We start from the raw sequence: 13,496 nt of genomic DNA on the forward strand, positions 1-13,496 counted from the left end.
TTCATTGTCTTGTTTACATCTGTAATAATCTTAGATGTTTGAATTGGTTGGAGCAAACGTCACCATAATAATTGTTCGTGAAAGCTCATTCCGTGATAGGATAATTAAATTTGAGTAAATCTTATTTACTTTTATAATATTATATGTTGCCGGTTTATATCCAAGACTGAGAAATATAAGTTTCAAATCCACATACTCTTACATGATCCGAAAATACTATGGGTTAAACTATGATTTGGTGACATCGTAAATTTCCAAATGGTAGGCATTGGTGTTGCTAGATCAATTATGATGTAGCAGCGCTAGAGCAAAATATTTTCCTTATCTATCTAATTTTTTATTTTTTGGAGGTGTTATTCACAACTAAAAAACACATCTCTACTCACAGCTCAACAACATCTAAAACCCAACATCTCTTAAATGGTGAACCCTTTTATCCAACAGTAGGTCCCGACTGAATAGCCCTTAACTAGTATCCTTGTGACACCTAACATTGAGTGGTGAATAGAGCTATGATTGGAGAATATAATTTTCGATTTTTTTTTGTTGTTTTAACTTTTGAGGCATACTTAAAAAATTTGAGACATACTAAATAAAGACAAAATAGAGTCTCTTGGTAGCAAAACCAATAACCCCTTATCCATCACATTTTAATTATGACAGTAATGTCTTTATATTTTTATATTTTTGATTTAACTTTTTCAAAGTTTTTTTTAAAAAAAAATATTTTTTTTTATAAAAAGCACTGAGGCTTAGGATTCCACTATTAACCAATTGAGTGGTTCAATATATCCAATATTCATGCAAAATCCTATACATTTAAAGTGATTCTAATATGTTGCAAAAGTAGATTTTCAAAGTAACAATTGTAAATAGAAAGCATAGAACATCAAAAACCCTAGGCTAAGCATGCTCTATCAAAAGAAATCACAACTGGTCAATTATAATCCTTAAAACAATTTTTATTCAGGTCAAATAATCATAAAAGAAATTACAAAAATTACTAAATAAATACAAATATACCACTTTTCTTGAAACAATGGCTTCCTCCATCGCCTTAGCTAAGGGTTTTAGCTCCTCATATTAATCACTTGCTCAAAATATTGTTCATAGTTCAAAAGTGTATAAGAAGAGGTGAAAAGTTCTAAATCAGATATTTGCAACAGATATAAGTGTTGCGAATAAACTATTACAAGAAACTATAAAACATATGTGTAGTAAAATAAACGAGGGTTCTAATGCGTAGTATGTTCTTCGTATTCTTCAGTAGTGCGGCAGCAGAAACCGATTTCTGCAACTCTGATTTCTTGTCTTCCCTGCCTCTGTTGGCCTCATACTTTTTCTAAAAATTGTCTCCCCACTTAGGAACTCGAGCAACCTATTTATACCTCTCCAACAACCCTAGAAACCCGATTTAATTTTTCCTTTTATTTTCGTGGAAGTCACGGAATTTTCACTTTCCTTAGTTGCTTCTCGCGAATCTGAGCTGCTCCAATCCATCCAAACACCCTATTGGATTGATACAAATCTTACAAAATCTTATCTAGCCTTTAGTCTCACTAAATTACCAAGAATCAAACCATACAGGGATCCGTAACTTTTTCACCTCTGTTTCGATCAAACTCGAATTCTAAACGATTCTAATCCAATCCAACACTCATATAAGGTTTGTTTAAGCTTAAGAAATACAACCCAAAGAAATCGGCCCTTTAGTCTCTCTAAATCAGGTCCAAATTGCGAACCCTAATCTGCAACTTATTTTCCGGCAAGAAAGCATAATTCAAATGATGAAGATGATGGTGTCCTCTTACCCATGACTGGTCTCCCTTTTGCAATCATGAGTACAAATAGAAATTCACGGGTGCGAATAACAATTTGTGGGGTACAAAAAGTAATTTTGGGCTGTAGATATATATAAATCTCATGGGTGCCTTTATCAACTTCTCTTATTGCCTTTAACACATTTCTGGGGTGCCTTTAGTAATTTATTACGGAGGTTCAAATGCTAGTTTTCGAGCCAATTTTTCAACACATGTTTATTTCTCCAAAAATACCTATAAAGACATAGAACACCAAAAATAAATATAAAAATAGGTACTAACAATATAGAAAATCGATATCAAAATAGACACATAGGTCCAAAAAAGTATAACAGCCGCATTTGGGTTCAGTTGGATTAGATAAGACAGAAGGAAAGAGAAATAATTTATTCTAAAACATTTTTAAGAAAAGTTTAATAATAATTAAAGAAGAACAATAATAAATAAAGTAATCAAGGTTATCTAAGTATTTTAACTAGCCTTAGAAAACCCCTTATCAACCTACACTAGTTAGGATGATAATTTTGTATATCTCAAACTGCCTCCCATGGAAATGGAATTGTATATGTTCGTATAGCTAGGCCTAGGAGCAAGACTAATGGTGAAATACTTGTATCGTCCAAGTCCAACGCCACCTCAGTATTTAGAATAGATTATGATTGAGTCCTTATGCAAATCCTGATGGTCATGCAAATTATGACAGTACTTTTAGGAACATTGAGTCATGGCACGAAAAGGTGGGAGATACACAAGTGCCAGAATCTAAACCACAAATTGTGCCTACTTCCTAACATCAAGTAATCCAACTTGATCTGAGATGTTATTCTGCATCATTTCCGACCAGGAATCCGAATGAAGCTTATCATTCTGCTACACCACAAAAACCTCTTCTACATTTCTACCAACCGTTTCTGATTTACAGCCACCCACTTCTGTTTTTCAACAATATGGAGATATAGGTCAATCTGAATGAAGTAGGAGTATTCTGAGTCTTGGAGCCTGGAATCAAGATGAAGAAGACGATGATGAACAACATTACAAGACTTGTGCCTTTTATTTCTGCTATTAATATAATTTTTATTTTTAGTTAATGAAAAGTATTGCTTTTAGTTGAAATTATTAATTTAAATAGCCATTGTACTCAATAGATCTCCATTGAGATGTATTTGGTGTAACAGCATCTAACAAAAAGGGGTTGAACCTATCCAACATCTTAAGGATTTATAAACAACCTTTGAAATGAAAAACAATCATTTTCCATCTTTGTCATTCCTCTACAGATCGTCTTACCAACTTAACATCAGTTTCGCCCCTCATTCTTAACCTATCGATCTGCATAGTTAAATTTACAAATTCACTTACCTCTCTGCTAATTGTGTCAAAACGAAGTTATAAGTCACATATAGCATGATGACTCGGTTACGGGTATCACTGCAGAACTTTTCGTAAATACTCTGCCAGAAATTCACACTCAGTATTTGTGCTCCAGGAAGCTGAGTTTGTAACACATGGTTTCAACAAGTATCTTTGAAGAGACGAGGGTACCCAAATAAACCACAATCTTTAAATTATCCACCTATAAGTCCTCTTACCAAAAGTGATTGTCTATGGACAAATTCGAGACAATACTCTAAATCGGTATTCACACTTGGTGTGATCGTCTATGCATACGAGATCGAGACAATACAACAATCAAAGTGTGATTACTTAATAATAGGTTCAGACTTAACCAAACTCTATAGGATCACTATCAAGTAACACGGAGTTAACGTTTGTGTAATTTACTTTAAATTATAATACCAACAATCACGATTGCGAAAAATAAAAGTAAATGAGACAACAAGATTTTGTTAACGAGGAAACCGAAAATGAAAAAAAAAACCCGGGACCTAGTCCAGAATTGAATACTCTCAGAATTAAGACGCTATACAAAATCTAACAAACTTCGGATAGTTGAGACCAAGCAACTAAACCTATAGTTCACCTAGTTTCTTCAGTATCCCTGCGCTTCCGACATTCAATAAGTACACGCACTGGAACAATTCCCTTGGATCGTATTCCAAATAGTAAATGAACAACAAATCTGTTTGGTAACAACTCTCTTGATTCTTACAGATGAAGATATCTCAAGTCATAAGCAAAGGCTCTTATGTTTTACCAATAAACTCCTTTGCCTGGTCAGATCAATCTATCCAATAACTACCGAAGTAGCAGAGTTTAGATTTGCAATCGATCACTATAGAATCAAACAAGAAACTATAAGGTGATGCCGATCTTACACAACTAATCAATCGAATAAATTTTATTCTAGTTGGATCCCAGCCGATCAAGGTTTGTGCACACCCAAAGATATAGAAACTAAATTAGAAATCTTCTTTGTCTTCAAATCTTCTTTAATCTTCAATAAACACCTGCACAACACCACTCGAATCTCTTGTGATCAATCACACACAAAACGAAGTCTGTTAAAAATGGATTATCACAAGACGTCTTTAGATCTACAAACAGTTCTAAAGATCCCGTCGATACTTCGATCTAGTTTGAGTGAATCTTATATCAGAAGAGAAGATTCTCAAAAATAAACAAACAAGGTGCAATCAAAGTTCAACAACCGTTAGTCAATCAAATCAATCGAAAACTAAAATAAACTGCAATTATCCAGTTTCCCACCAACGGTACTCGTAGATCGCTTCTTGATCCCACAGAAGTCTTTAAACGAGAGGTCGTAAGAGATTTCGCCTAATTAGGGTACTTTCCTTCCGAATAGACGGCTCCACCAGAAACAACAAAAAGATGAAGTTTTCCTGGCTATTAGGATAGTTTGCTCGAAATACAAACTTAGGTATTTATAGACCAAGGATGTTTGGACACCAAGAAATTTCCAAAACCGAATATTCTCAAGATATGCAATAAATGCCCAAATCGGTTTTCATAATTCCTGGAAATGCTTTGTCCAATATTTACCAAAATCTCACTAGAAAATCTCCAATTAGTAAATGCACATTACCAATTTTTATTTTCCATAGATATGCATTTAATTGCTAGTAATTAAAAGCATATAAAACTAATAACCTTAACTAAAAGATTTTTAATTTATTTCGGTCAGGGATCTCCTTAAGTAATTAAGGAATATCTTTGAACAATAAAAGATACGAGTTACTGAACATGTTCAAAGTATGTCGACATCTTTTCTTTGTAAATCCTCTTTCATATTTACAATCTTGGAATCGATTATACCACACTTCCAAACAAGTTTAGAATTGGTTCATCTGTATTCCAAGACAACTATGTGATTGATTAAATATCAATTCACTAATCATGGGTTTACGGCTCTACCAAACACAAGGATCGGTTCTACCTTAATATGGTTACTGGGACCGGTTACATCAGTTACCAGGATCGGTTACATCAATTACCAGGAATGGTTACCATATTCTCATGGTATTACTTGTGCTCGGTTACACAAGTCACTAGGATCGGTTACACCAATTACCAGGACCGGTTACGCCAATTACAAGGATCGATTACACAACTCTTTTGTGATCAGTCATACCAATTACTAGGATCGGTTACACCAATTACAAATATCGATCATACAATCTTAGGTGATTACTTAGGATCGGTTACACTAATAAAAGGCATACCAAATCATAAGTCAGGCACTGTGACTAGTTTTACCAAGATACATAACAAGTAATGATCGGTTCTACTAACTCATGCATATTGGTAATCCAAAGATATGCAATGAATAACAATACCAATAAGCCTAACAATTTCCCTTTCGATTCATAAAACAAGTTCATGAATGTACTTCCTCTAAACAAATGTAAAAATTGTTTCCTAGGACATAATCTTCACCTTTACCCATACACATAATCACAATAGTATTCATACAATTATGTCGATGTCTTATATACGAAGTTCAAAATATAGGCATTATACTTCGTATTCTAACTAGGTATCACCGGGGCCTTACGGCCCCGGCTCAACCTTCCATCTTGGTATACTTCTTTTAGTCAAGGTTTTTCAACATACGATTTGCTAATCTAACATTGAATTATGCACAAGTCTCCTACAATTCAACACTTATAACCTATTCTTTTTGGGAGATAAGCTTCTAACATTTTACTAATTGTTTCCTAGTACAAAGAAAACTATTTTGATTGCTCATAATTTTTGTGAACAATTATGATTCTTTTTTTCTTTTATCAGTTGTGGCATGTTTCCAAAGTTTAGTCAACCGATTACATAACTCATATTCAGTGTCAGTTAATATGCATGTCCGGATCATATGATCATAAGAATCTATTAAAAAAATTGTTGACAGAAGAAGTCAAAAATATAGTTCATACAGTTGTGTGTTTATTCAATATGGTACTCAAATATCCCATGACTTCGAAGATTTTAGAATTAAATTTGAAGTTATATGAGAATAAACATGCATACCATATATTGCTTGTTCAAGTTTTCCTTTTAAAAAAAATGTATTCATCACGATGTTCACTGGGAAAAAAAAAACAAATAAACAAAACAAACAAACAAACAAAATTATAATCATTCATCAACTTACACATTCACCCTCTATTTTTTTCTTCTTATGAATAAATTCTCATCGGGAGTTTGTCAAAAAAAAAAAAAAATCAACTTACACATAAAATCTGAGTCATCCATTTTAATATAATGTTGTTCCATTTCCATCAAACAGATAGATATAATATTTTCCAAAAATATCATCGACGCCCATGCATCAATAGTATCATGAGAATCTTGAGCAACAACAACAACTTTTTTTTTATCTTCCTCAGCCTTGATTTTGTTTTTTGTTGCTCATTTTCCAAGGCATCCCAAGTGTTCCACAAAGTAAGTTAGTCATATTTTTCCATAACATGACTGAGTAAGTCTTCTCCAAATTCAATTCATGTACCAATTTTTTTGGCCTCCTTTAATTTGGTTGGCCTTTTTTTTTTCGTGGTCGGTCATTTTTTTCGTCTCTTTGACTCGATGCCTTTTTATCAAAGTGCATGTCCCTACACATTTATTTGTTTATATATTCTTTTTATTAACTCTAAAGTAAGGATGTGTTATTTATCAAATTGGTCATGTTTATGTGCAAACATAAACCATATTTTTTGTTACTATTACCGCTCAAGTCATATTATTACATCATCCGATTAGAAATTCACATATTATCTGATTACTTAAAGTTATATATGTACTCCTTCTGCATTTTCATTTTTTTTCCTCTATGTTATTTTCATCCGTCTTAAAATACTGGTCAACTTTTGTTTACAGTTGTATTTTCTCATCGAACTCTGAAATCTAACCTTTAATTTTTTATAATTACAAAATCATTTTTAAATTTACCCAATGTAAAATCTTAAAAAGAATATATATTTATAATATGGAAACATATATATTTGTGTTCATTACTTTTTTTATTTTTTTATTTAATTTTATCTTCTTTTTAAGGTCTTGAAGATAAATTATATGTTTTCATTTTTCTTTCCAATTAAAATGGAGTTAACATTTTCAGGCGATTCTAATAACAAAATTTATATATTTTTTATTTTGGCAAGAATTGACATTTAATACGAATATCTTAGGAAAATCCACGATCTCAGTAACAGTTAAATCTTGTTTCCCATTTTGCAACTGCTTAAAATTACTACTAAGACCTAATTTTATATTGTTTGGTTAGTCTATCATTAATCTATCCATTTCTCCACAGTGTGAACATGATACTATCATATTGATATACATCTATGTTTAGAGTAATTAATTATTGATTTTTCGGTGGTTCCCGAAATTTTTGTATCCTCATTAGTATTATTTGTTCAAATACAAAAATCAGAATCGTCCAGCGTGAAAACCTTGTCGGCAATTATTATGTATAAATATTTATATGCAAGCAATTTATCTCTCGCACATGTAGATACATAGGTAAAGCCTAAAAATAATGGTAAAGTGAATAATAATCATTATATTTGAACATTTGGTGTAGGCTCTATATCTAATTGTTAGACGCACTATTTTACATATATTCTAGGTCAGCAATCACACAACCATTATCAAGTTTATTAGTTGGTAATATAACTAAGTCTTTCATAGAGAATTGATTTAATTTTGTTAGGTTCTCGTTAAATTATTTGAAACATCATTGTTATCTGTATTGCTAAAGTAACATGTGGGTATCCGTTTAAATTCAGAACTCTAAAATTGTAGATTAATTTTGTCAACACATCTTGGATAAGAATAATGTAACTACACCGACCATCCAACTTTAATACCAAAAATCAAAATACATTTAATTGCACGTTCCTCGCTTTATTCTTATTGTATTTCTTCGTTGTTCAGCCTCTTTTTCATGATGTGATCGCTTGGAAAAAAATGAAATGAAGAAATGTCAACATAAAATAAAACCCATTTCACGGACTTAATTTAAAATGGATTTTATTAAAAACTTGATTGGGGGAAGTAATCAACAATAAATATCCTTTTTTTTTTTAAACTACACAAGACTTACATGTATTCACATTGAAACAATGAACCTGGAAGAAATAGTCAAATCAAAGTATTTGACGTCTAGTCTTACCTTTTTCTAGTTGTTTAGGTTGATGAGCGATTAACAGAATCATATATGGAATAAAAATAACAACTCAAATGTTAACAACAAAATAAATAATCATTGTAACTGCAAAAAACCATTGGTCGGCAACCAAACCTTGCGTTGATAGTGAAACCGTAACATCATTTTTCACAATGATGTTGCAATTCACTTTTTATGTACTTAGTCGGTTGTATGTGCTCAATAATTTATTATTTTATTTCACGTTCGCTTTTCGCGGATTTTTCGATCCCTAACCAATAAATCAATATCTTTATCCATACTTGCTTGAATGGAATGTCTTTTTTTTACTCAAAGCAAATATTGCATAAATAATGCATCTATAAACTTCTCAATTTACTGCCTCCAGTCAAAAGCTCCCATAATAACACCATTTTCTTCGTCTGTAACCACTTTCGAGGGACGAACTTCACCACTCACCGTATTGCAAAAATCAAACAACAAAAACAAAAACAAAGATTGTTAGGAATATATTGACTAAATTATGTGACAATTAATCCGTGATTTTCAATGTAACATAGTAAATTAAGTAATGATCTGAAGGTATAATAATAATTGGTTATCCAAAATATGAGTAATTCTTAACAATTCATATAATCTTCATGACACGAACTTATACACTTCCTAGAATAGAAATCCTAATTAAATTTTCATTGTTTTAGTATTTTTAACAAAATTTCGATCCTTATTCGTGCCAGGAATTGCAATTCTGAGAACACGTTGAGTTTCAGTTTAGCCTCCTCACAAGTGCTCCACAAGGTGGAACTAACATATCTTTCTTTTCGGGGTAATTAGAGGGTTCCTAACAACCCTAATTACATCTTCTCTACTTACCCTGCCGTAAATATGAATGAAAATATATTAACATCAAGATTAAACGACTAAGCAATCGTATGGTTTTGGAACTGTATGACTTTTCCAAATCACATATCATGTACTACCCAAGAATTAATGGAATGAGTGTAATTTCATCAAAAAGCAATATACTCTAATAAATTTAATCTAGTCATTTCATGTTTAATCTTCCCCATTTTCCAAACTTTTATATTAGATTTCTAGCGTAAAACACTTTGGAAGCTCTCTTTCTTTTTCATCTCACCAAAACCTTCAACACCCATCTACACCATCTCCCTTAAAGTAGCTCATGGAAAATATTGCAACTAATTAACCTCGTCAAGAGCATAAAAATTTAAGTTCATATGAAGAAGCTTATGTATCTGAATAAACTTTTACTCATTACATAATGGGAATAAACCATTAAAAGCTCAACTCGTCCAAGGAGCTTCTTTAAAATACCAACTAATCCATGTAATGTAACACGAAATTGGGAGAAATTAAATCCCATATTTTTAAATCTTCCTAGCCTACTCTTCCACTTCATCAATATTTGCCTCGTTTATTTAACCCTTTCACATGATAAGTCTGATTCATTATTCTTTTTTTTAAACTCAATGCATGCTTAACATTCGGTTATTAGTTATCTCTAACAAAGATGCTTCAAAGTAAGTACACATGATGCTCGTTGTGATTTTGTTTTTCCACCTGAACCATGAGCAGCCAAAATCAACCTCGAATCAAGCCGGTTGGATTTAACACTTATCCTTAAGTTATATACATTATAAAATTTAATAAAAAATATATAAATCGCAACTAACGATATCTTGTTAATATCTTACCATGTTTTTTGAAATGAATAAGGGATCAGGATATGATTTTAGTTTTTTTTTTTCCGTTCAATTATTGTAATTAAGAAATGATGGATGCAGGTTTCAACATTTTATAAGCCGCACCAAGACCTTACAAATTACGGCACCTTAGTATGAATGATGACATGGAAATATACTTATATTGATCGGGTGCTTAAATAAATTAAGTTTGTTGGAGATATTTATCTTAGACCGGCATGTTCAGCTTTCGACGTTCTCAAAAGCCATGACCTTTTTAACATAGTATAATAGCGTTGTTATCATTTGAGAACAAAACACTAAAAAATATTGGTATACCACATACATGTTCTATATAAGAGATATCTCTGTTGAGTTTCAGGAAAGGGATAAAATTAATAGTTTTACCTTGATGCGACATCAAAGAGTTATTGGATAACTTTGGGCTGGAATTATTTTATTCTCAATTCATTATCAAAATATAGAAGCAGGGGTTTTATGTTTGATGGCGTTCTTCTGTTATGGGTACCAAGACAATATATGGCATGCTTTTGAATTTAAACATGCGTATAGCCGAGCTAATATTTCCATCAGAAGCATGTACGATTTCAAGCCTACTCAACGAACTGTGCCATCCGTGGGAGTTGAACCCATAACTGTACAATTGAGAACCATGCGACATTCGTGGAAGTCTGTTAGAGCATAGATCGATCGACCTCGCATGCGTTGCTATCTCAAGCATGTTTGTCAATGTTAGTGATCAAAACTATAAGTCTTGATTTCTAGCCTACATAGCTAAGTCTCGGACTAGGATAGAAAAGTGTAGTTGAGCTCAAGGACTTCATGGCGATTCATCATACAATGACGAAGATCTATACAAGGAACTGTGGAACTTCATCAACATAAAGGTATGTGAAGACTTGAACTTATCTATCATTCAAAAGTCTATCTATTCTATCTCCTACTTCTTATGAGACAAAAGTCGTATGCTATATAGACTAGATCATACACATTTTACATTCCGAGTTGAGCATTCATTGCTTATCTTTTATCTCGAAATCGTGTGTTGGTAAAGTGTTTCGCTTTGATCAAGTTTATCTTCACCTAGTGACGAAAGTCATGAAAAGTTTCAATCACTTTGAGAATTGCTCTGACGTGAATCGGTCTGTGAATAACGGCTACATAACGTCCTCTGAGAATGTCTCAATGATTGAAATGAGAGTTTAGATTACATAACCATGTATTCCTTGAACCAAAGTTTTCGAACTTTGTTGATCAAGAGAAACCGGGAGGATTGTGGAATTGTCTTACCAAGTCCGCGAATCCAGTCCGCAGACTCAGTCCGCGAACTGTTGGAAGTTCTCAACCGAGATTTTCTACTGGATTTTCCAAAACTCGTTTGTGTGCTAAGTCCGCGAACCCAGTCCGCGGATTGGCAGAAGTTCTCTTTCCGAGAATTTCTGCTGAGTTTGGAAAACTCAACCGATTGACTTAAGTCCGCGAACTTGTTTGTGAACTTAAGAGGTTATGATCTAAAGATGTGCTCTGAACATGAAACATTAAATTACTAAGGAATGCTTTATGCAAACCGTGGCTATAATGTTCATGAGAAAATTCAATCGAATCGAATCATCTTTGTTTCAATTGTGTCTTGTATAGTTACATAAGATCTCATAGCAATTTAACAACTCTTTAACTAGTTCATTTGAGTCAATTGCACTAGTTATGGTGAAGAAGAACAAGGTTGATATGAAATGCTCATATGGTTAACCTTTTGGGTTACTATGTTGAACCAACATACACGTACACGTTTGGGCATGGTTTTCACAAACCCAGTAAACGTTTACCCAAGTGTGTGCGACAAGCTAAGTTGTCGATCTAACGGTTGAGAAATATTAACTTGAATCTAAATCAGGTTTTCATCTAACGGTGAATAAGGATTGCTTTGTACCTAAGACAAAACCCTGATTTGAAGGCTATATAAAGGAGATATCTAGCATTGTGCAAAACTAATCCCCACACGTCTGTGTGCTACTAGTGCGCCCGCTAGAGACGATCTCCATTAACCTTTGATTTTCTTCTCTAAAATCAGGTTAACGACTTAAAGATTTCATTGGGATTGTGAAGCCAGACCGATACTACTTTTATCGTAGTTGTGTGATCTGATCTTGCATCTTCTATCGTACGAGTACAATTGATTGATTGGCTTGAGATCGTGAGAGTTCTCCGATAGGCAAAATAAAGAAGTCACAAACATCTTCGTCTCACTGTTTGTGATTCCTCGACAAACCGCCTGTGTAGTCAGAAAGGATTGTAGAGAGGTGATTGATTAATCTAGGCTATTCTTCAGAAAAATAAGACCGGATTATCAATTGGTTCATGTTCACCTTGATTTTACATCTTAAGACGGAAAAAAAACCTAGGGTTTATCTGTGGGAGACAGATTTATCCTTTGATAGACTTTTCTGTGTGAGACAGATCTGTTTATTATCAAGTCTGCGATTTTGGGTTGCAACAACTCTTGGTTGTGGGTGAGATCAGCTAAGGGAATCAAGTGCGTAGTATCCTGCTGGGATCAGAGGCGTAGGAGTACAACTATACCTTGGATCGGTGGGAGACTGATTGGGGTTCAAATATAGTCCAGTCTGAAGTTAGTTTGCAGTAGGATAGTTTCCGTAACGGCTTAATACAATGTGTATTCAATCTGGACTAGGTCCCGGGGTTTTTCTGCATTTGCGGTTTCCTCGTTAACAAAATTTCTGGTGTCTGTATTATTTCTTTTCCGCGTTATATTTTATATAATTGAAATAATACAGGTTGTGCGTTCGTGATCATCAATTGGAAATCCAACCTTTGGTTGTTGATTGATATTGATCGATCCTTGGACATTGGTCTTTGGTACCGTCCAAGTATTCCTTGTATTTGATAAAGACTCGTTATTATTTTTAGCTTGAGTAAAAATCAAATCAAGAGAGAGATATTAACTCCTTGAGATACTTTTATCTAGATTGAGTCTGACTGTCTAGTTGATTCTCTAGCAAAGTATTTCGGAGTTAGTCCATATAGATTGGTAAGCGAAATATCCGCTTTTTCAATTGGTGTCAGAGCAGGCAAACACGTTAAAGACCTTATAAGTCTGTGTTTGTAGCGATCTGATTATGGACGAGTCTATCTCTAATAACGTACCAGTTCAAAAATTACCAGATGATTCTAAAAGCTTGAATTCACCTGAGAGAACTGTCACATCTAAGTCAATATCCAAACATTCTCTTGATGTAAAAATTGTTGATTGGGAAACTCTCCTAGAAGAACAGTTGGATTAACTTTCTAATGAAGGTGATTCAGATATTGATAGAGATGTTGATGAGGAAGTCTCGGAGTATGTTA

Source organism: Papaver somniferum, chromosome 7 (genome assembly GCF_003573695.1).
Source record: "Papaver somniferum cultivar HN1 chromosome 7, ASM357369v1, whole genome shotgun sequence".
In the NCBI taxonomy this organism is placed as follows: domain Eukaryota; kingdom Viridiplantae; phylum Streptophyta; class Magnoliopsida; order Ranunculales; family Papaveraceae; genus Papaver; species Papaver somniferum.